At 41.6% G+C, this 21,059-nt stretch overlaps 1 long non-coding RNA gene and 1 other non-coding gene across 2 annotated transcripts in view; both read left to right on the forward strand.

The window, feature by feature from the left end:
• The window catches only part of LOC115510605, a 44,519-nt gene that overhangs the window by 16,527 nt on the left and 6,933 nt on the right, over positions 1-21,059 (forward strand). Inside the window, exons 4-5 of the long non-coding RNA XR_004343401.1 lie at positions 3,795-3,916; positions 20,609-20,818. This is a non-coding gene — a long non-coding RNA (uncharacterized LOC115510605). The remainder of the gene's footprint in view (positions 1-3,794; positions 3,917-20,608; positions 20,819-21,059) is intronic.
• LOC115511314 lies at positions 8,264-8,372 on the forward strand. Its single transcript, XR_003967986.1, has one exon. It is a non-coding gene; the product is annotated as a U6 spliceosomal RNA (small nuclear RNA).

Genomic DNA, 21,059 nt, shown 5'->3' on the forward strand with positions numbered 1-21,059 from the left:
CCGGTCATAATCTTACAGCTTGTGGGTTTGAGCCCCAGGTCGAGCTCTGTGCTCATAGTGCAGAGCCTGCTTGAGATTCTCCCTCTCCCTCTCTCTCTCTGCCTTCCTCCCCACTCATGCTCTCTCTCTCTCTCTCTCTCTCAATGTAAATAATTAAACTTTAAAAAAAAATATCAATTGGGTGGAGGTCATTTTTCTACCCATAGTTACACAGCATGCATATTACAGTAGCAGGGGAGTGGGAATCAAGAATTGAGAACCGTTCGATCTAGCACACATGCAAACAAGAAAATATCAACTAGTATAAATGCTGTTAAGGAAAAAAAGTAGAGTAGTGTTTGGAGAATGCCCAGAAAACCGTTAAGAATAGTTTCTTGGAGATGACATTTAAACTGAGGCTGAATGTCTTCCAGGCAGAGAGAATAGAGTATAAAGACCTGGACGCAGGGATGAGCTTGGTGTGATGGAGGAACTGAAATAAGACCATGGGGAGGATGGTAGGAGATGCGATCGATGAAGCAGGTAGAGGCCAGGGTATTTAGACTTCTGTTATAATTACTGCTATATGCCATATCATACCGGACATTTCGGAGGATTATTTACCAAAATGCTGAAAATACATTGTTTGTGAGTTTTACTGGCTGTCACGATAACCCATGAATAGGGTAGCTGAATTCAACCAGTCTGGAAGGTTTTATACACATTGAATTGTGTAATCAATTCTAAATGATTTACCCTTTCACTGGGTCTTATTGGAGTGTTGGCCTACTAAGTTGTTTCAATGGGAACAACTGAAAATACTAAGAATTCTTGACTAGAGAGGTACCAGCTAAAATACTCAAGAGAGAAAATGGTGGCCTCTGAAACTGTTTGGCTTCTTAACAACTCCAGGTATTTATTTCCCCCTGGGCTTCTTAGAGCTAAATGGAGATATAAAGGCATTGGAGCCTCCTTTCTCTCCTTACTCTCACTCTTGGGAAAAACCTCATATTCCTTTGCTCCCCAGAGGGTTTTCTAGATCTGAAATAGCAACAGCTCTGATTGCTGGTGATATCTCTTCCTGGGGAAGTTATGTGCTGGCACTCTGGACAGGGTGGCGACCTAGGGTGTAAACTCTAGAAGTACAGCCCACGCCCTTGGGAAGTTCATGACTAATCAGAGTGAAGGATGACTTTAACTGTGGTCACATGCAAAGTTGATTATAAGTACCTCCAAATTTCACTAAACCAGAAACACAAAGATTCTAAACACGCAAATTTCCCAAATCATGAGGTCTTGAACACTTCCTAGAAAAGACCATTGATCTTTGTCCTATGTAGAAAATGTTGTTCAAAATTGGTATTCAATTAACGAGATTTTCTTCTGTCCTCATCTTTCTCTAGACTTAAAGAAAAGAGAACCATTCCCTTTTCAAATACATGAAAAAAGTAAATCAAAACCAGTGACAGGGACAACCTTCCGCTGTCCCTGGGTTATAATGACACCTCTATAGGTGTGCCCTTGATTTCTATTAAGAACGACCAGCTAAACAAGTGAAACCCACAGCTGTAAATTTTCACCGCAGCATCTTTTAGCAAGAAAGGGGCTGTGTCTGGATGAATCCGAATATGCCGGCTGGCAGAGCTCAGACACAATAAGGCAGTTTTTCAGGAGAAAGAAATGCGACAGTGTTTATTTCACACGCATTTGTTTGTCAGACTTCAAAGCACCGGACAGAGATCAGTTAAGCATTGCCACCTGTCCCATAGGCTGCGCCTCATTTTCAGGTGGGTCTCTGAGGTCATTAGCACTGAGGCAGCTCAGCCTCTGTTCAGCTCCTGTGCCACAAGGTAGGATAGGAATCCCGCCAGGAGGAGGACGTGGGTCCTGGCTCCTAACCATCCCCGCTGGACTCCAGCTGCCAGAACCGCCCAAAGAAGAGAGTGTGCCGCCTGGCCTGAAGAAAGCTCCCAGCCCAGGAGAGTGGCAGGTTAAAAGCCTATAGGATGGTTCAATCAAAGGCATTGCCTTCCTCTGTCCTGTGCCGCTATTGTACGTGGGAACACATGCTGCTAGGAGACAAAGAGGACACACGTTTATTTTCAAGCGTAGGACTTTGGAACCACTTGGGAAGAATATTCTTGATTGAGAACCAAAACATTCCATGATGCTTAACAAACCTGCAAATTGAAAAATCAGCATCGGCCTGTGCAGCCAGGAAGCAGGAGAAGGACCTATACCCTGAAAAGAAAAAAATTCAAAATATTCCTTAAATGATATTTGTGTGCATTTGCAAAATTACCGCTTTCTGAATCAAAGTCTCAAGCTGTTTTCATCTGAGAACATATGTTGTGCCGTTAGACAATATCTCAGCTGCCGCCGCCCATGACATACCCCGCCGCATTGCATAATGGACAGTCCCGCGAAGAAGGCGCTGCGGCTCAGTCAATGCCCCTGTAATAATATTTTAAAATAAATGATATGCATCATTAAATCACCGAGGATGACTAACTCAATTTTAGAAAACCCACAACTCCAGCAATCATAGTTACAGCTCTGATTTGAATATTTTCACTTTCACCTGAGCAGCCAGTGGGAGCCAGTCAAGCAGATTCGCATCCAGGCTGTACTCTCAGAGGAGCAGGAAGGAACCCGTGATTATGTAGTTACAGTAACGTCGGCATCATGCCTCCTGTCCGCCTGGGCTTTTTAGACTTTTCCTTCCTCCCTTCTTGCCTTCTTATTTACATATCACAGGCATCCTCTTTGTAAAGTTATTTTAAATAATTTATTAGATTGATCTTTTTAAAATTCTACCCTGGCTAAATGTCATAAGGAGAGAGAGAGAGAGAGAGAGAGAGAGAGAAAGAGAGAAAGTCTTCTAAACTTATTTAAAGGTTTCTACTGGAGTAGGCCAGTTACCTGCTTCACTGCTGATATTCTAAAAATACCTCCATGTCCGTACTATTATCCATTCTTCACGTCCAATTGCTCTGTTATGGTAATAGTCAGAAGCACACCATGCAGTAATTACTTACAGCTGACTGAAGAAAAGAATATTCAACTCCCCCACTGTTCCACTAGAAGGTCTTTATGCACTATTAACTCATTCCTGTTTATTAATACTCTACTGGTAATTCAGACTGCTGCCTCTCAGGTTTGTAATAGGAGGACTATTAAACAGCAATTACTGACCATATGGGTTGGTGAATATTTGTTGTGGTTTTTTTTTTTTTTTGGTGGGTTCCCCCCCCTGCCCCCTTCCAACTTGTTTTTTAAGAAGCCATATTACAACATGGTAAGAGTAACATCGCATCTGCATAAGATTAACGGGCTTGGCAATAGTTCTCCCTTAGAAAATGCGCATTTATTCCCAGATTATCATTGCTGGCTTAGGAGGACAAGATCATGGGAGAATGAGGGAGATATGGAAGACTGTGTACGTGTGGGGAAGACCCCTGCCTTGGAAGATATTTTGGCTCTTATCTTCCCTATGTCTCTCGGTAGGCTGTTTTCTCTTACTGCCTTTAAGAGGCACTGACCCATCCTCAAATCCTGCAAAAATAAGCAATATGTATTGAGGAATCCAAATGGAACACCCTTTTCCCTTTCAAGTTCCCCCAAGCATTTGGAAGTAGCCGCTTTAAATTTTAACATTTCGTAAGTGCATCTCCCAAAGAGCAAGTATGTATAGGACCCTGGGAGATGGCGAAAGGCCCCTCCTGGGCAAGGGATGGCTTGAGTAGTGGGTTCAAGTGGGGCAGGCAGTTGGTAAAGGAAGATTATGGTAATAATAATGCGTGCCTCTCTCACAGGCAGTGAGCTCTGAGCACGTGACAAGCATTAGAAGCATTCAAATGGAGATGCATCTTCCAGATAAACAGGAGCCCAGGAGCTGATCTCCACGCAGAAGATGATGAGTTGAGATCCTGCCCAGGTAAGTCGCTTGGCGGGCCACCCCCACGGAGGCAGGGGCAGAGACGTATCCGGGCTCTCCACACAGCCAGCTTTTGCTCCAGAGCAGCCAGCCTCCTTAGTGCTCCGTGGGCTTTCTCTTCCACTTTCTCTCCTTTCCCATGAGGGCCATTCTCTGTGTCCAAACCCTTTTAGGCCTTCAACAAACAGGTCAAACCTCTGAAGACTCCAGCTTGCCCCAATCTCACCCTTTCCATTCTGCCAAGTGAATTGAATTTATTGTTTACCTTTGGTAGGTGATCGTTGCTGGCTTAGCACTCTCCCTTTGTTACCTGCTGCTGTTGTGTGTGTGGGAGTGCTTTCTCTCAGACACACTAAATTCTTGAAGACAGGCGGCATGTTCTTTAAACTTTTCTTCTATTTATCCCTGCACCTCGTTTGTTAGTGGACATTCAGTTGGTGTTGAGCAGAGGTTGGAAGAATTCAATGGAAATAAGGAGAAGAAAACACTAGTCGCTAAATTTTCTTACTCTATGGAGGTCTAGGAGTTACAGTTTCTGTGTGAAGTATGGAAAAACAAACAAACAGTAACAAAAATAAACAACAAAAACAAAATGACAAATATCAGCCCCAAAGCATAATAGTACCAAACTAATGCATAACATATAATTGATGTTCAATGAAATGAATTAAATATGTTAGATCAGAGCTTCTTCACGGTGGGTCTAAGCCCTGAGCAAATCTGCACTTCATCCATGACCTGATTTGAACTAGAATCCTGGATTGCCCATTGCTTGGGTGATCCTCAAGGGGAAGGGGTGCTTCTCGCAGAATCTCTGTGGTGAGCACCTTTGAAAAACATAGTACCATAGGCTCAGCCTGCCCCCAAATGTTTCATTGATTAAAGGACCTAGTAGGCACCTTAGAGATTAGCTACTCTGGTGGATTTCCAAAGTGATTGTGTTTGTTTTTATTACTGTTGTTTTTAAAGCAGAATTTATTTTTTCCAGTTAAGCATGATGCAGGATACTGATGCAGATTAAGATAGGACAGCTCTGGTTGAAGTCAGGTTGGGAGCTATGGATGCCCAATTTGATAACTCAGCTGATAAAGCCACAGAGGCCCTTCTGGGAGACCCTACTGTTCCTATATGAAGATATATGAACATTATATGGAAAACATTTTTCTACTCCAGCCCTCTTTTGATACATACGTGTAGACTGAATGCCTAATTTCAAATCCACACAATTGGAGAGCGGTGGAATTATCCCTGGAGTTCAATCTCTTGGATAATCAGCCATTTTTTTTTTCCTGTATTCCCCACCTGTGCTAGTGTGTTACATCTTTGCCACCAGCAGGCCACTGTTAGTAGCTATGCACGGGACACTGGAGGACCAATACGTTGGGCCTCCTCTTAAGACAGAGCTGAGCCAGGTTTGAAGTCCAATGAGTGCAGGCAAATTGGCTGGAGTAAGCAGAAGCATTTGACGACCCTAAATGCCAAACACATGTGGTGTGGAGGTGGCTCTCTCCTACTTGGCCTCTCCTGGACTTCATGATTAAACTTTCGGCACTGGCTTCAGCTCAGTTTGGGGGTTGCACATTTGCCTGGTCCTTGGTCACACTTGTGTACCCATTTCAGTCCAGCCTGAGTTGAGTGGAACTACCACAGAGACTTGCTGAGGGTGCTGGAAATTATGCTTCTGCTCACAGCACCATATAGGTTATGCTATCATCTTTTATAGTGTTTAAAAATTGTGCGGCAAGGGGGTGGGAGTATCCATATTGCAGACCACCCTTTCATTCTTTCACGGATAGAGGCAGCAAGACATAGAAAACAAAATGGCGTGGGGGCTCAGGGCACCTGTATTCTGGACCAGATTTTTCACTGGTTAGCTGCATGTCTTAGGGACATATTATTTAACTTCTCTGTAGCCCCATGTCCTCATCTGTAAAACAATGCCTTCTGGCCTAGATTTGCTTCTAAAATATATTTGGCTTCACTGGGCCATCAAAAATATATATATAATGGTCTTTATATAGTAACTCTATGTTAAATTGTATTAAAATAAAACAAATGATTATGAATAGCCACATTATGAATAAAATGCTCCTCTATGCCAAGAATTTTAAATTAGGCTGCATGACAAAAACATTTATTTCTGATATCAGTGAAAACTCGAGATAAGTCAGTAAAGATGGTATTAAGCCTTGTAAATATCATCCAACTGTGACTTGCAACTGTGGAGCTCTCCCCATGGGTGAGAACATCTGGGCAGTCTGTTGGCTTCATTTCAGGCATTCACTTATTCAGTGCATACTCACTTTTTTCCTATGCTATCTCATTCTTCAATTCATAAACATTAAGTTGATGCCGTTGATTCATTCAATAAATGCCACTCAATGCATCTTTAAGTAAGAACCTGCTGCATCTGCAACAGTGTTTTGATAAGAATAAAATGGTGAGTCCCTGACTGTGAGGGGCTAACACTCTCATTCAGGAGGGAAAATGTATATGATAAAAAGATGAATAGCTTTACGTGACAGTGAGTGATTAGGGTCCAAGAGAAGGATAGAGGCTATAAGGGTTGGGAGTGGGGGGGACTGGTTATATGGCTAGTATGGACCGGAAGGGTTCTAGCATGCCTCTGGTTATTCCTTGACGCGTGATATTAGCACAGGTGGAGAGGATGAGAGAGGTCACTTAGGTAGGGGAACAGTATGTGCAAAAAGCAGTGAGTTGGAGAAGATTAAGAGGTGTATGAGTTTAGTGTAGATCTCCATCTGGAGAAAAGGTTTCCGTAAGAGATTAGCGGAAGCAGTGAGTACAGAGTCTTGCATTTTGGAGAGGTAAGGAAAGTCAGGCGAAGACTTTTGGCTATCATCTCACTGGCAGAGAGGTTTGTTTTGCTTGTTTTGTTTGGTTTTGTTTCTTTATAGGGTGTTTTAGTCAACGGAAATGTTTTTATTAGTGAAATCACAGAAGAGTCCTCAGGATCAACACAGAAAGAAAAAGGGAGACTGCAGAAAACCACTGGGGAGTCAGGTGAGACAAGGGAGAGATTTTAAAGCCTCAGAAAACATGACTGAGGCAGCAGAGCTTGGAGGGCCTGTGGCAAAGGCAGAGAGCACACAGAGCCTCCATTTCGGGGTTTGGTTTCTCTTGCTCTGGTTACTGTGGGCTAGAAGGTAGTGTGGGGTACACAAGGAAATGTCTGGAGGAAGGCACTGGAGAAAGAGAAGAATAAAAGGAAGAAATGGGGAGGGGATAGATAGAGACAGAGAATCAGACAAGAGTAAGGGATGAAAGGAACAAAGAGCACATGGTCAATGAGGTTTCGGGAGACAAAGGAAATTAATCAAAATCATTATGTGGCAGGTTGGAGTTCAACTCACAGATTCAGGTTTGCAAGTAAATATGACCATTTTTTTTTGTAAATTTATTCTTCTCTGTCAAGGCCCTGTTTTGCAGGAGACAGTCATGTCAGCTCAATGTCTGTAACTTCCTCCCATCAAATCCCTGAGGTGGTCTCTCATTTTCAGGACCTTCGGTGGTACCGAGGTGATGGAGGTGGCTGGAGGGGTTGGGGCCTCTGCCCTTGGTTGCCATCTGTCCACTGGGCATGTACCAATCCTGCCAGTCACCAATCCATACAGACCACCCCAGAGGCAAGCTTGCGTTCAGGGCCTCCCAGGGCTGCTTCTATGCTCTTCTCCCCCACTGTAGAATCATGGTGCCTGTGCCATGCTGGGGGTGGGGAAGTTCACAAGCCCATCGGCCTGAAAGGACCACGGAGTGCCATCTTCCCAACAGAATTGCTCTATCCCTGGAGGGCTCTTCCTTGCTTTCATAAAACAAAGGTATCTGGGTTTGTGTCCCCCTGCCATCCCCCCACCCCCAGAGACCCAACCCTGCAGTAGGACCAGCCTGTTTCTACTCCAACTGTCCTCCCGCCCTACAAATGTAGGCAATTGTCTCTATTATTGAGCACATCCCATTTATGATGAGGCTGAAACAGTTTATAGGTGGGGAAAATGACATAGAGGGTTATGTGACTTGCTCAAGGTCACACATCTTGTCAGTGAAAAAAATGAATAAAAATGAAAATATGCTAGCTTAACCTCCTTTTTCTTTTCCTTCCACTTTCCCTCCTTTCCTTTTCTCTCTGTTCTTCTCTCTCTTTGTTACTTTCTTTCTCTTCTTTCCTCCTGGTCCCCAGAAGGACTTATTACATGCCAGATAGTATATAGGTACTGGGTATACCATACCAAACAAGTGAAACATACTGCTTTCATGAATTGTGATTCTTATAGGGGAGATGGACATTGTGCACGTGCATACCCAGACTCATAATTTAAATTGTGGTCAGTACTCTGCTCACTCTGGCAGCACATATACTAAAACTGGAACGATACGGAGATAGGCATGGCCCCTGTGCAAGGATGACAGGAAAATTCATGAAACATTCCATATATTTTAGGGAACAGACTGATGGTTACCAGAGGTGGGTGGGGGGATGGGTTGAATGGACAATGGAGATTAAGAAGGTGCACTTGTGGTGAGCACTGGGTGTGGTATGGGAGAGTTTAGGCACTTGTGTTGTACACCTAAAACTAATATTATACTGTATATTAACTAACTGTAATTTAAATAAAATGTAAAAATATAAATTGTGGTCAGTACTGTGACTTCTATGAGAAAGCACAAGGGGGAACTTAATTTAGGTTAGGCAATCAAGGAAGATCTTTCTAAGGAAGACACATTTGAGCTCAGAACTCAAAGACAGGGATGAGAGCATTCCAGGTAGAAAGAATGGCATAGGCAAAGACTTGATATGTTCACAGAGCTCAAAAACACTTGTGTGACAGAGGTACTTCAAAAAGGGAAAATGGAACAAGATGTGGTTGGAGGAAGCGACAGGATCAAAGTCTATAGGGCTATTTTAGGCAAGTCAGAAATTTGGATTTTATTTTAAGCTTAATTGAAAATCAACTTAAGCAGTGGAATGACATAATCTGATTAACATTTAAAAAATTCTTCTGGCTGCTCTGTGGAAAATGAATTGAAGTGAGGATGGATGGAAAAGGAGAGAGTAATGGGAGTTGGGGTCTCTTCAGGTAGTCCTGGGGAGAGATGATGTGGCTTTGGACCAGGGTCCTGCAGGTGCAGATGGAAAGAAATGGAAGAATCAGGTCATGTCGTTGGAGGAAGAGTTGACAGATTATTGGATTTCAAGTGTTAGGGGGACAGATGTCCCAGGTTTCAGACATGAATGACTGATTATATGTGGTTCTATTTACTGATGAGGAAGACTAGGAAAAGAATAGGTTTGGATGAGAAGAGTTTGGTTTCCTGTGAGAAGATGTTTCATCTTGTGGTGTTGTGACTATAGCGGAGACCAAGGTGGACACTAACGCAGTGTTTCCAGTTCCTGAGCATGAGAAAGAAAACGTTTACTAGCATCCCTTGTCCTCAATGGAAAGCTTTCAACCAAGTTCAGGAAAAAGAATTTTGAGGGAAATAATGTCGTTTTCTGTCCAACTCACGTGACCATCCCGCCTCTTTCTGTAGCAACTTTAGAGGCAGCCTTTTCTAGATGGCACAGCTGAAAGATGATGGAACCTTTTTAGCCTGGGTTCCCAAGTGACTGCCTCAGAGCTCTCTGCTCACCCTCAGTGTATGCTTCATATGAGTGGGGATATGCTGAGATTGTGAGAATCGATTGTGAGCTCTTCAGGAATTTTCCAAGCTGCTTGTTAGGTACAACCACTATTAAAAATTAAAAAAGGAAAACTTAGAGAGATTATGTTACAAACAAAGGTAATATATATCCAACACATATCCCTTCCCAATTATTTTACCAGATTCATCTATACTCTTGAGGTGTTTAGATCAATTGTATTCATGTGGTAAATAACACAGGATGCTGTGATGCTATGCATCTCTCTTTCCCACTCTGTGTTCAACGGCATTGCGTTGGGAGCCCAAACTCAGCCTGGTGTGGGCATTTATACCTTGAAGGTCAACACATGCTGTAAATCAGGGCTTGAAGAATTGCTGCGTTGATTATTTAGACGTATGAAAATGGTGAGAAAAATGCCAGAAATACAGATTAACAGTACTTAGGGTGTGTAGCTGTTACATTGTGAGTAGCATTCAAAGTTAAGAAAACATTCAAAACTATTATCTTATTCAGCAAAGAAGTTGCCAATGCCATTGACAGTGAAGCTCTAAGAGTCATCTTGACAGTTTCACTTTTGTCTAACTTGTCAATGGAAACAGGTTATTTTTTTTTTTAATTTTTTTTTTTCAACGTTTATTTATTTTTGGGACAGAGAGAGACAGAGCATGAATGGGGGAGGGGCAGAGAGAGAGGGAGACACAGAATCGGAAACAGGCTCCAGGCTCTGAGCCATCAGCCCAGAGCCCGACGCGGGGCTCGAACTCACGGACCGCGAGATCGTGACCTGGCTGAAGTCGGACGCTTAACCGACTGCGCCACCCAGGCGCCCCTGGAAACAGGTTATTGAATCAGAGATGGAATAAACAGGTGTGGTTTTTGTTTGTTTGAATAGCAAGAGTGAGTGATGTGTTTCTATGCTCTCTATAGACGGTCTTTATAGCCATGGGTTTGTTTGCCTTTTTTTATTTTTTGATATGGGGTAAAACACTTAACAGTCTCAACAAAATCCTGTGCTGGGACACCAGTAGAGCTACATGAATTCAGGGTAAGGAAGGAAAACCTCTCTCTCTCTCTCTGTCTCTCTCTCTCTCTCTCTCTCTCTCTCTTTCAGACCCAGCATCTAACTCTTCACCACCTGTTGTTCATTCTACTTCCTAAAGTCTCTCAACTTAGTCTTCTGTGCTCTCTCTCTCTGCTGACGTTGCCCTATTTGAGCTCTTCATCATAGTTTGCTGAGCTCAAAATAGTTCCGGGGTGTCCCTCTGGGTCTTCCGCCGCATTGCTGCTGGAGGTATTTACTTTAAAATGATGAAACTGGATTCAGGGATTCCACAAGTGTGGGATAGAGATGCGGTAGAATATTATTCATCCATGAGAAAGGGAGAATTCCATTGTTTGTACTAACGTGGATGGACCTTAAGGGCATTATGCTGAGTGAAATAAGTCAGAGAAAGACAAACACTGTATGATGCCACTTGTATGTGGAATGTAAAAGAGCCAAACTTAGAAAGACAGAGTAGAGTAGTAGTTACCAGGGGCTTGGGAAAATGGAGCGATATTGGTCATAGGTTGTAAGCTTCTGGTTATAAGGTTAAGAAGTGATGAGGTTAATAAGTTTGGGAATCTAATGTACAGCATGGTGATTATAGGCAATAATACTGTATTGTATACTTGAATTTTAAAAAGAGAATGATCTTAAATATTCTCACCAGAAAAAAAAAAAGAAGAAGAAGAAGAAGAAAACGGCAATGTGACACAATGGGGGGGGGGGAGTAGATAATACTATGGTGGTGATTATTTTACAATTTGTAAACATATCAAATGAACACATTGTAAAACTTCAACTTAGACAATGATATGTCTCATTTACGTTTCAATAAAGCTATCAAAAATAAATTTAAAAAATAATAAATACTGGTCCTCCTGGTCCAAAAGACAGCATCTGGACAGTTCAGCATGTATACAAGGCCCTTGACCGTGTGTCCTTGTCCTACTCTCACACCTTCACTTCCATCTCTCTTATTCCTTCACACAGCCCCTGCCATGAGTGACATCACCACTTGCTAGTCACTGAACATGCCATGCACTTTGACACATTCATCCCTTGGGGTGCCTGGGTGGGTCCATCAGTTAAGCGTCCAACTCTTGATTTCAGCTTATGTCCTGATCTCTCAGTCTTGAGATCAATCCCCGCACTGGGCTCTGTGCTGAGCGTGGATCCTACTTGGGATTCTCTCTCTTCCTCTCTGTTTGCCCATCCCCTGCTTGTGTATACACATGCTCTCTCTAGATAAATAAGTAAATGGCAACAAAAAGTCCATCACTTGCCCCACTTTTCTGCCTGTAATCTCATTATTTAAAGCCCGGTCAAATGTTACCCTGTCATTTAAGTCTTCCTAAGTCTCTCCAAGTTGTGGTCCTGCCAAAGTGTCCCTAATGCTCTTCCATCTGTGCCTCTGTCGAGCAGAACATTGTCTCATAATCACTCAGGTGGGTGTCTGACTGGTCCACCACCCTTGAGGGCAGGCCCCTCAGGTAGCCCGGTGCTCAGCACAAAGCAGACACTCAAATTTTTTTGGATATTTTTTTTCCACGTGATTTGCATGGGATTAGGAACCTTCAATGTCATCTACAGCCCTGAAATGAAGTACCATTTATTGAAAAGCCCAGGGCCCCTGACCAACTTGCTAAGTAGTGGTTTGCCTAAAATGAACTGCATATGTGGCAACTTTTCCAAGGTCTTTATCACAAGTCAGGCAGGATATACCACTGACTTACATGAAGGCATTTCATGGTACACATCTGGGCATTTTTTCTTCATGCCAGGAGGTTCCCAGAGCACAGTTAGGTTTGATGAACATTCTCATATGCATGTGTCTAATTATATGCTGAACAATTGATCAATTAATTTGTTGCAATTTAGACAACTTACTCTAATGTCATGTTTGTTGTTGTTTTACTATTTTAAAAAGTAGTAGATCCAGAATGATCCTTGGGAGTGAGAGCTCAATGCTCTCTAGTCCATAAAAAGTGAATGGTATCATAAGAGTGTTACATCCAGGCTCTTCTCACTGATATATGCTCCTCCACACTCATGCATAGGGTCTGAGTTTCCAGACATGTGGTATTAGATAGTTAAAGCACATCGATGTTAATTTGTGAAAAAGTGTGACTAATGTAGCCATGCTATATGACTATATATGTGTGTGTATGTATATAGTATATCGTGTGTGTGTGTGTGTGTGTGTGTGTGTGTGCAGTATATCTAACCCAAGACTAGATTTAAGAAGAAGCAGACAAAATGGGATTTGTTCCCATGTATTAGTTGCATGACTTATATATCACTTACTGTTATGGGCTGAATTGTATCCTCCCAAAATTCATATGTTGGAGTCCTAACCCCCAGTACCCATGGCCCACAATTCAGAGCCTGTTCCTTTAGGAAGGATGTGAAATCATTGCTAAATATTAGCTTTGAAGGCATAAGAGGAAAATGGTTGTTATTTTCCCTTCTTCTCTAGAAACCCTACTGAATCCCATTAAGAAGAAAGTTCAACTATTATAATAGGAAACTATGTGAAATGGCCTTTTCTAGAATAGCAGATATCAGTGCTTTGAGATGTATAGCATCAAGAACACTGTATATTTTGTGGCATATAGATTAGATAACAAGTGAATAAATAGGGAATCTTGTATAAGAAATATGTTTACACCATCCAAGGTACTTATTAATAATGATCTTTTTTACCAAATAATACCAAAAATTGTTACTAACATCGATCACAGGACACAGTTTGTAAATTTTCAACCACATTTATGCCTCTTGCCTATATTTGATCCCTGTGATAAATAAGGTGGATTTTCCCCCCATGCAATAGAAATAAATAGGACCCCAGTAACTTTTGACATTTGCCATAGATCAAATAACAATTTGGAGCCAGAGGAATGACTAGAGCCTTCACCTTTGTAACAATCTTTAAGATCTAGGGAGAGACAAGAGCTGCCTAACTGTCCTTTACACATGTTGATTCATTCCAGTTTGGGTTGTTTTCACTGTAAAATTTAGGAAGGCAGTGTGTAAAATGGTCCCTGGGCTTTGGTGAGATTTCTCAAAGGCAGTCTGAGGTCCGTGTTAGCAGTATGTACCATCAGGATGAGAATAACAACCAGTATTTCACAGTATGTGCTCACTCTGATATCCAGATTCTTATATCGTCTTCCAATTTGGGCCAGTTTGACATCCTAAAAAAAGGTAGTTTAGTCACCTTGTAAATGACTTTATGTAGGTTATTCTTACAGGATGTAGTTCTACGGAGCAGAGAAAACAAACTTGAACATAAACAATGCCGGAGCAGGTGTTCTAGCCGTTGGAGAAAAGTCATTAGAGTGACATTACTCAATCACTTTGTTTCCCTTATAATAATATATTATTTATTAGAAGCATTGCTTTTTTTTTTCTGTCTGTGTCACTTTTTATAAATTTCACATCTAACATTTTCCCCCTTTGGGTGTGCCACAGCAGAAGCAAGTTATGCTTGCAGAAGGTGAGCCAGAGAAATTTTAATCCTGTTTTGACTAAAGCTCTTCCCTAAGCTTATTTAGAAACCAACAGAACATTTAGCAAGACACTGCTGATATATATATTTTTTTTGTCTTTTATTTGGGTTTCTCAAATCCGAAATGTTGCATTTCAGAGCTTAAAGAAAATTAAAACAAAAGCAAAAACAAAACCTATTCCTCATGTCCCTCCATTGGAAAACATGAAAGGAAGAGTAGCTGCATTAAATGATTCTATGAACACTTTAATAAGCAGACCAGACACAGATATTCGTGGTAGTGCATTTTCTTTCAGTGTGGAAAGAGCAGTGATACTGTGGAATGTTTTCCCCTCCACATACCAATTGAGAGTAAAAGGGATTCTTTTTTCTAGGTATCTTATTTAGTAAAATTAAGCAAAGCTTCTGGATTTAAAGCCTTCAAGTGAAGACAATAGAGTGTGTTAAGTAGCCAGCTAATATTCTGCTAAAAACCTGACAACCCTCAGGGAGGCCTCATAGAGTGTCTATTATTGGATTGTGAGTCTCATCCGACATGTTTTTGATTTGGATAACTCCAATTCTACCCCATTCCCTCGCCATTTCAAGCAGCACTATCGCAGTTCAGGCAATCAACAGAGACCTGGAGGAAGAGAACATTAGATCTGCTCTTGGGAACACAGGGGAGACAGCATGTTAAAACTGGGGCATTCGCCTCCAAATTGGGGCATGTGGTGCCCTTACAGAGAAGACTCTCCTCAGAAACTTCCTGTCATTCCCTCGAGACTGTATCAAGTTATCTTGGATATGACACTATGAAAATGCTACAGATGCAGCAGGAGAAATAATTTTTTTTTCCTAAGATGATTATCGCAAACAAAGAATTCATGTCAAAAATAAGTAAACTTATCTGAGGAGTTTAATAAGCACTGGCTGGTGGAAGGAGAGGGAAGGTGAAACTTGGAAATTTTGTACTTCCTACGTGTTCATCTTCTGTAGTCTGGCTTGGGTGAGTAGGGTCACTTAGAAAGGAAAGTAGGCCAAAATGAGAAGCAGACAATAAAAAGGAAATTTTTATCAGGAAGTTTCCTGTATTATTGATAGTGTCATTGCTAGCGTCTAGTGTTTCCACTGGAAACATCAAATATGCAAATAAAAAGGTGCTCATGAGCGCAGCCACTTCACAATTAGCCACACCGAGGGAAGGCAAAAATTCTTGGGGATTTTGGGAAGTAGAGAGAATACATACACTTAAATAGATAATTTTTCATTACTTTGGGCTCCTCTTGGCATTGAGACATTGGCAGTGTCTCACAAGGGCTTACAATTTAGGAAATAGGTTGGATAAAAATGAACAGGTAAAATATAGTGTATAATGAGTGTATATAAATGCCATCCAAGGCCAGTATGATTATTGCAGCTTCCATTACAATCAGCGAACATTTACTATCTCTTCATAATGGGCCAGGCAAAGTTCTAAGTCCCCTCCTACGACAACTTACTTAAATCCCCATGACAATGGGAATTGCTATCTCCATTTTACAGAAAGTGGAACTAAAGCATAGAGAGGTTGAGTAACTTGCTCTTAGGACCATGGTGCCAACAGCAGAACTAGAATCCAAAGTACATGTTTATGGTTCTTCACAAAGATGACCCTGTACTGCAACTGTACTGGGAGAGCAAAATGGAACTCAGGCCTGAATGGAAAACCTATATAGCAAACAGGCTGTACATGGCTCACTAGCTTACCTGTGGTGTATTATGTTTGAAGGGTTGCCTAAATGATGGTTTAGGAATAAGTCAATTCTAGAAATAGTTTAGGAATATGTGGTTGAACAAATAATGGTATAATACCATGCTCACTATAATACATAACATGTGCTTTTTATTCTTTCTTTTTGAAGTAAACTAATTGCCCTCATGAACAATTGGTCATACTAGGTACTTTGGCCCATGTACATTGATTTGGAAACCATCTCATTGAAGTACTGGGACATTCCACTTTTAAATCTCCAGCTCTCATTCTGACAGGTTTTGGATAGGGATTGTAAGGAATTCATCCTAAAAAAATGTCCTATTTCACTGAAGATGTTACTAAGAACTGTGCCTAAATGTTGTTTGTCTTCTAGAAAACACAGTAAAGAGAAGAGCTCAAGGATTTGAGAGAAGGTTTGGCACATGATGATGAAGGAATAGGTCTTGGGGGAAATGAAGGGACTTTCTCATCCCTGGTTCACCTGAATGTGCACCATACAGTCCAGTGAAGGTGACAAGAAAGGATGGTATTTGTGAAATGCACCCATGCGGTGACATCCTCACCTCTCTAACACTGATGCCATTGTAGATGTTTTTTCCAGCCCTCTTTTCGCTATCCACACAGCATGATGTACCTTGGCAGGGCTTTTACCTAATTTTTCACCCTCAAAGATGCTGAGATGGAGCTGAGCATATGGTACAAACAGAATGAATGGCAGAAAATAAGTGCAAGGAGAAACATTTATTTAACCTCAGGAAGACAAAGAAGTCTTTGGTAAATTGGTATAGAACTATTGGATCATTCTTTACGTGATTGTTCCTTCTTAATTTTAGTAAAATATTTCAGTTTGGGGGAAATATCGTTCCTCACCAATAAGATATAAAAAGAGAACAACTTGGGGCACCTGGATAGCTCAGTTGGTTGAGTGTCTGATTCTTGATTTTGGCTCAGGTCATGATCCCAGGATCATGAGATTGAGCCCCGCATCAGGCTCCATCCTGAGCATAGAGCCTGCTTAAGATTCTCTCCCCTTTTCTCTCTCTCTTTCTCTCTTTCCCCCTCTGCCCCCTGCCCTACTCACATGCTCTTTCTCTCTCTAAAATTAAAAGACAGAACAGCTTTAACTATTTGCAGCTCTTCCTTTAGAATTTCATGCTAATTTTGCCTCTCTCCCTCCTCTTTAAGAGTATTTCTTTCTATGCAAATAATTCTTGCATATTTCTTCCAATGTATTTTTCATGAAGAAAACATAATAGAAAAGTGGAAAATCAAAGGTAAGCAGAACAGATCAAGGCAGAGCTTCACCTTTCTCCATGAAGTGCTTCTGAACTTCTTTAGATGTAATGCTCTTGAAGGCAAGAAACATGTCTATTTTATCTTTGTTTGTATCTGCAGCATATTAGGTACACAGCAAATTATCTGACTCTATCAATTAATGAACAAACAAGAATGGATGAAGAAAGTAGATGTTTTTGTAAGGCGCTCAAGGAAGATTTATAGAACATTTTGGAAATAGGCCCACTTTGTTTCCGAAGGAAATTTTACTTTCAAATTAAAAAAAAAAATTTACCCAAATGAGATTTTGGGGGATTTCATGTGATTAACTCTTTACATTATCTTGTAGTAATTATACAGAAATCTCTATTTATGTAAACATGGTGAATGCATCATAACACTAGAATAAGTGTACAAATACTGCATGTCAAATTAGGTTATAATCACTTTCAAGGGACGTGATTTCCTAGTTAAACAGATTCGTTTACATCTTGTGAAATAAAAAATAAGTGAAAATAACTATATAAAATCAGGCTTACAGCTGGACAGATCTTCTTGGCAATGGTCCAGGCATTGAGCGGGGGTGTTGTCGGGGGGGTGGGGAAAGCCCCTCCAGCTGAAGGATTCTCAGGAAGACCAAGATGACTCTGTAGGCTCGGCCCAGAGAGGGCCCTTGGGCTGCTGTCTTGACTGCTGTCTGTCCCTGGCTGTCTGTGGGGAGGTGGGCTGTCTTCACATTTCAGATGAGACTCTCTACTGGGAAGGGGTGGGGGAGGGAATGGAAAGTTGCTTGGTAGAGGAGAAAATGAAGTCAGTTCAACATTTCACCCATAGGTAAAAAGCATAACACAGTAAGTCAGGGACCCTCTAACTAAAAAGCGAATAGTTGAAGTAGCATTGGAATCATAGTTTAGAGTCAGAGTTTGAGAACCATGGATCATCTGGTACCATGCTCGTAATACAGATGGGGAAACCGGCCACGAGGTGAGAAGCAGCATGAGAGGGAGACCCATAACTCGTCTTCCCAAATCTGGCACTTATTTATGAGGTGACTAAAGCTCACCCTTTCAATGAGATGACTTTTGAAAAGCTGCTCATTTTGTTGCATATTTTGGAGACATACATTTCACATTGCCCTGACTTAGCCAACACTTTCTGCAGTGCTGCCTTATTTCAATGGCAGAAAGGCATGTTCCGAACCTCGGCCAGACGTGGCATGTAATACGGTGGCATTCTCTATGGCTGATCGTACATAGTTTGCCTTTCCCTAAGCTTTGGTAAGCAGGGGCTTTGGTTACCTTTTCACTGTGTCCCCATCATATTCAACTGCTACTTATTTTTGTTAATTACGAGAAGTCACCAAAGCCATGATTTTTTTTTTTTAACCCATGAATTCTGACTTGGATATAGCTCCACATTTCTGAAGTTGAGTAAATTTTTTTTGTTTAGTTGATACTCATGTTTGTTTAAAATGTTCGTTGAACACTTGTTCTATGCTGTACTGCGTGTACATTACCTTCTTCTCGTGTTCCGTTGGTTGAATTGTCCTGAGCAGGGCTTGGCAAACTATGGCCTGTGAGCCAGATCTGGCCTACTGCCTGTCTTTGTAAATAAAATTTTATTGGAAGACAGTCACACTCATTTGTTTGCATATTGTCTATGGCTGTTTTTGCACTACAACGGCAGTGCTGAGTAGCTGGGATGGAGACTATATGGCCCATAAAGACTAAAATATTTGCAATTTGGCCCTTCACAGAATATTTTGCCAACCATGGTCTTGAGTGTGAACACTCAATTATCTGGCTGGCTTCATAAGAGAGCCAAATAAAATAGATGACACTAAATTAGCCACCCTGAGTGCTTCTCACTCTCAAGTGTTTGTGGCCACGAGTCACAACCATGGCACTAGGCAGTGAGGAGAGACCTGGCAAAATAGTCTCCTAAGAAATACAAGCCTTCTCCACATTCATTAATTTTCAAGCCCTGTTCCTAGAACCATCCCTAATCTGTACTAATACTACAAACTTGTAGCTTTTGCATTACGAATTTATTGTTATTTCTTTTACCTCCTTTTTTTTCAGGGAAAAGGTAATTAGGCTATAAACAGACGCCTGACAACTAATTTCAGTCAAGGCAAAATTAATACAAAGCAAGCAGATAATTTCAGTCACGTGAAATCAAAATAGATATTTTTTAATGACATTCTAAGAAAAATCCAAGTCTATTTTTTTCCCTTTGTTTTCTCTTACCTCACCCAGTTCTCATGCAATCCCCTACTTGTGCAGGTAGTGACATGTGCTAATTTAGGTGAACTACCAGCCCACGGCTGTAGCTGTCCTCACGGCTCCTTCTTTCTGTCCTCGCTGTTGATCTTTGCATGGAGACCTGCTTCTTCTCTCTTCTTCTCAGGGATTCCTGCACACAGAAAAGACAGGACATTTGAGGGAAAGGTAGTCACTGCCCACCCCTTAAGTTTCTAAATTTTCATGGACATTGATAAGAGCCCATTCGCTAAATCTGTTTTAGAACTTCAAGAATGTAAAGGTTAGTGCCACCGTGGGTGTGTGGGTGTGTATTTCTGGGGGGAGATTCCAAGCTTGCTGTGTTCTGTCACTCCAAGAACGTATTAAATATGCATCTCAATGTCAGCAGCACCTTGAGATGCTATCTCCAAAATTATCACCTGCCTTCTCAAAACCATAACCCTAAAAATATTGATTGGTTAAAAGGCAGGATCTGAAGGAATGAGCCAGTGTCTCTGTGAATTATCCTAATCAAATAAGGTTAGTATTAACCTAGATACTCACTGATCTGCCAGTATTTGGTTTGAAATGTAGGCATCTCAACTGAAGTTATGTGTTTCATTCTTTTGAATATTTCTCCCAGACATTTAAATACATTACCACTAAGCCAGAACCAAGAAAAGCATAAAAAGCATTTTAGGGAATAAATTCAGCAAGTTTCCATTTGTACCAGATAGTAAAATTGTTGACATGCATTATGAGGCATGTGTATTTTTCAGCCTGTCAGGTCTCAGTCACGTGCTCCAGGTGGAATATTTTGGCTGCTAAGGGTTACGCAGGAAGGTCTCAGACCATGTAGGTAGTAGTGCTTCCTGATGAAAAGAGAATTTCCAAGTCACCTGGCTAGCTATTTAGGCAAGTCAGAAGAAAAGCTTATTTCATTAATTATGCTATAAATGTAACTTCAATGAAGGGTAGCCAGCTAAATATAAGATTCAAGAGCTGGTAGGGATTCTCTCCATTGAAGTGTTGAGCTTTACGCAGTTTTATTTAGAGGCACTTCCATTACTAAGGAGGCTATGAGTTGATCGACTGTGTCTTAGAATTAACTACAGTGGTGAAAACACAAATTGCAAACCAGCATGAAGTCACAAAGGGAAGGGAGAAGAAAGAAGAAGTTAAAGTCGGGGACTCACATGTACTCTCCGTTTTCCTTTACAGGAATAAGTGTCGGACCAGCTGCCTGGAGTCCGACGTTAGCCGGAGCGAGCCTAATTACTGGTAGGCAAGAGGGCCTGATGCAACAATGTGCTACACACATGGCCTTCCTCTCTGCTCTCATTCGCTTCTGGTTTCAGAGGAGCCTGGAATTTTGTTGGAGGCAAACAATTGCGTTCCCTCTGCTCGATATGCTAGGATGAAATATGATTGGTAAGGAAAGAGAGGACCTGGCCCGGAAAGTGTCTTGGCCACAAATTATTTGTGTGGGCACCAGTGGAAGGTTCCTGTGCTATACTGTGTGGACAGAGGGGAGGAGGCCACGAGGGCTCGGGGCCGGCTTAGCGCCACCACCAATCCTGAAGCCTTTTGTGGGCACCCCTCATTCCCGCCAGAGACTGTCAGCCCCAGCCTCATCAGCGTTCCCTTTGTGCTTCCCAATGGAGAAGGCAAG

The sequence above is a fragment of the Lynx canadensis genome, chromosome A3, assembly GCF_007474595.2.
Source record: "Lynx canadensis isolate LIC74 chromosome A3, mLynCan4.pri.v2, whole genome shotgun sequence".
Taxonomy (NCBI): Eukaryota; Metazoa; Chordata; class Mammalia; order Carnivora; family Felidae; genus Lynx; species Lynx canadensis.